This window comes from Corvus brachyrhynchos, unplaced genomic scaffold, assembly GCF_000691975.1.
Source record: "Corvus brachyrhynchos isolate BGI_N302 unplaced genomic scaffold, ASM69197v1 scaffold80, whole genome shotgun sequence".
NCBI classification, from domain to species: Eukaryota; Metazoa; Chordata; class Aves; order Passeriformes; family Corvidae; genus Corvus; species Corvus brachyrhynchos.
The window spans coordinates 4,926,659-4,929,598 of NW_008236769.1; positions in this window are offsets into that span (position 1 = coordinate 4,926,659).

Below are 2,940 nucleotides of genomic sequence, written 5' to 3' on the forward strand. Positions count from 1 at the left end.
GTTGTCAATTTCTTTTTTCTGTTTCTCTTGCTCTTGCTTTTCCCAGTCTCTGCTTTCTTCTCGGAAGAGGAGTCAGACATAGCACAGGAGGTTTTTTTTGGAGTTCTCTGCTTTTCCCCTTACAAATGAGAATTGTTCTAATCAGACTTCACAGACCATTTTACAGTGACAAAAAGTATGTGGTACATACGCAAGAACAGGAGTAAGAACTTGAAGTGGAGGAGGTGCAGTCAGTAGATGACAAGACATTGGTGTTACCTCATGGACATGTTGTTCACTTTCCCATCATGAAAACAAATTAAACGGCTTGAACAATGGGCAGGAGGCCAGGTCTGGATTTTCTGAGTAGCTGTGCTACTGTATGTCCAGAGAAAGCATAAAATTAAGGGGGTGTCTGATTTGGAGTGGAAGTTTGTGTTCCCCTCCCTGCCATCCTCCTCAGCAGGTTATAAAACTGTTAGCATAACCCGCTGCTCGCCACAGGCATCCCTTCCATGGTGGCTCCTGCTGCCTCAGGGCTCACAATGATTGTAGTCAAGAAGGGAAACAGAGATTCTGCTGGCTGCAGACATAAAAAACTCTGCATTGCTCTGTCACTACTGCTGTGGCCTGTAAAAATTAATGTGGCAGTGGTGACATTGGTTGCCCCTTTATTTCTCTTACTGGTGCAACGTGAGGGCCCTCCAACAAATGCAGCTGTAATAAAGTGAAGAATGTGGTTAGGAACTGAAGAGGGCTAGAAGCTTCCCGATGAAGGTTATGGTGAGCAAAATTCAGGCACTGACCTCTCCATTTCCTCTGCCAACCGGCACAGTAGGAGGGCAGGACTGCTGCCCCCATCCTCCCCTCTCACCCCGCTCCAAGGCAGTGCAGACCACATGGGTGCTCTCATCGAGGTATTGAGATGACCTCCTATCTTCCATACTCCAGAAATTTAGCATGGGAATCCACAAATGTGTGTTTGCAGCTGGGGAAGGTTATCTGGTGCCCTCAGAATAATGTGGTCAGTGTGGGACAGTGACAGGAGTAGGACCATGGAGTAGGGTTTCCCCATCTGTGTGCAGAAAACATTACCTGAGCCTGTCATGGCTGTTTGGTGCCTCAGATGGCACAAATGAAGCTGAAGCCCAAGTGTTTGAGCAACACCTGTTTTTGCGTGGCAGGAATTCACATGGCCTCCAGGCAGGCTCCTCCAGAGCGAGCTGCCTGGCCCAGGAGCGAGCAGCTGTGCCAGCCCTGGGGGCTGCTCCTGGTGTGCTCTGGGGCCCTGCTGCAGTGCTGGGCCGTGGCTCTGGGGTGCTGAACGGTGCTGAGGACGGGGGTTTGCTGGGTGTTGGATTCTGGCTCTTCTTCAGGGACTGTCTGGGAGCAGCTCTGCTCAGGGGAGGGGTGGCTGGCAGGACCCTGCTGGAGCATGGGGGCCACAGCAGGAGAGACACCAAAGTCTTTCAAGTCACGTTGTTGAACTTGGGCCATGGGCAGGTGGGTTTGCCCCAAAGGTGAATGCCAGAGCAGGTGGAGATGAGGTTTTTCAGAACAAGGTGTCTGTTTTTCCCCAAGACCTTCCCCAAATACTGCTGTCCCCCGTGACCCATCCCATGCCACTTCCTCTCACCAGAGAGATGCTCCAAGAGCTGTTCTTAAAGCCCGTCTGTACAAACCCACAGAGTGTCTGCATGAAGGCAAGCTACTCCAGGATGACAGGAGGTATTTTTCACAATAGACCAGACAAGGAGAGGTAAGAGCCATTAAACTACAGCAACACAGAATATCACCTGCAGTCGTGTGTCTCCCCTGCCTTCTTGGGCCTGAAATCTTTTGCATAGTTGGAATCAGTTCACTATCCTTTGGTTTTGCTTCATATTGATCACATGGCATCTGGACATCTTCTTGGCTCAGGGTAAGTCAGCAGCTGAAAGAAATCAGAAACACCATTTCCCTTTGCCTTAGGGAACTATAAAACTTTTTATAGAACTCTACATATTTCACCTCAGCAGCAGCAGTGTTCTTTGGCAGGAACATACTTCATCTGAAGCACAATAGAAACAATCATAGTGATTTGAAGGAACCAGCGATTTTTTTTTTCTTCCTCACTATTAGTCTCTTTTTTTTACTTTTTTCTTTTTTCTTTCTTTTTTTTTTTTTTTGGTGGATGATTGTGTCATAAGTATTTCTGACTTTGAAAAAACACAGGATCCAAAATTAAAGATTACTTTTAATCTTTGCCACGAGACAAATTATTCTTCTGGGTATATCATGGCTCTTTTAAACATCTACATTTTAGTTTAACTCAAATAGCAAAGAGTAGTATATGACTACCTTGCAGCTACAGCATAGTTTGCTTGAGCAAAGAAAAGTCAAGGACTTGAGCAAGGAAAAGTCAACTGTCTTGGACTAGAGAGCAGTGTAGAAAACTGACTGACTTTAGCATCTGTGAGAAGAAAGGTATATTGTAAATATCTGAGAGACAGGAAGAAATCCACCTGAAAAGGACATCCTCAGATAATTAATTTTTAATGTCTGTGTTTCTTCTGCATTATATAAAATTTATTTTAAAAATTATTCTTGCCATATAAAGACACACAGAATATTTTAATTGCTAGTGTGCTTTCTACAGCAGCTTTTGTGAGTGCATCACTTGTCAGCCCATAGACCTAAAAAGGAAAACTTTATGCAAAGGAATACTGTTCTCAGCTACAAATTTCTCAGCTGTAGGTATTGTTTAAGATTGAAATGCATTTTATTTCCACATTCCCTTTTATTTAACATATAACATTCAGGATGTTGAAAGAGAAAAAGCATATAAATGTGGCTTCTTGCATCCGTGTGATGTAGACATGTATTGTCATCAGTCTTTAAAAGGTTAGGAAAAGAGATATGTAAGGGAGCCTTTGACAGCAGATGTGTCAACAGAAACTGGCATGTTGAACAGTACTATGT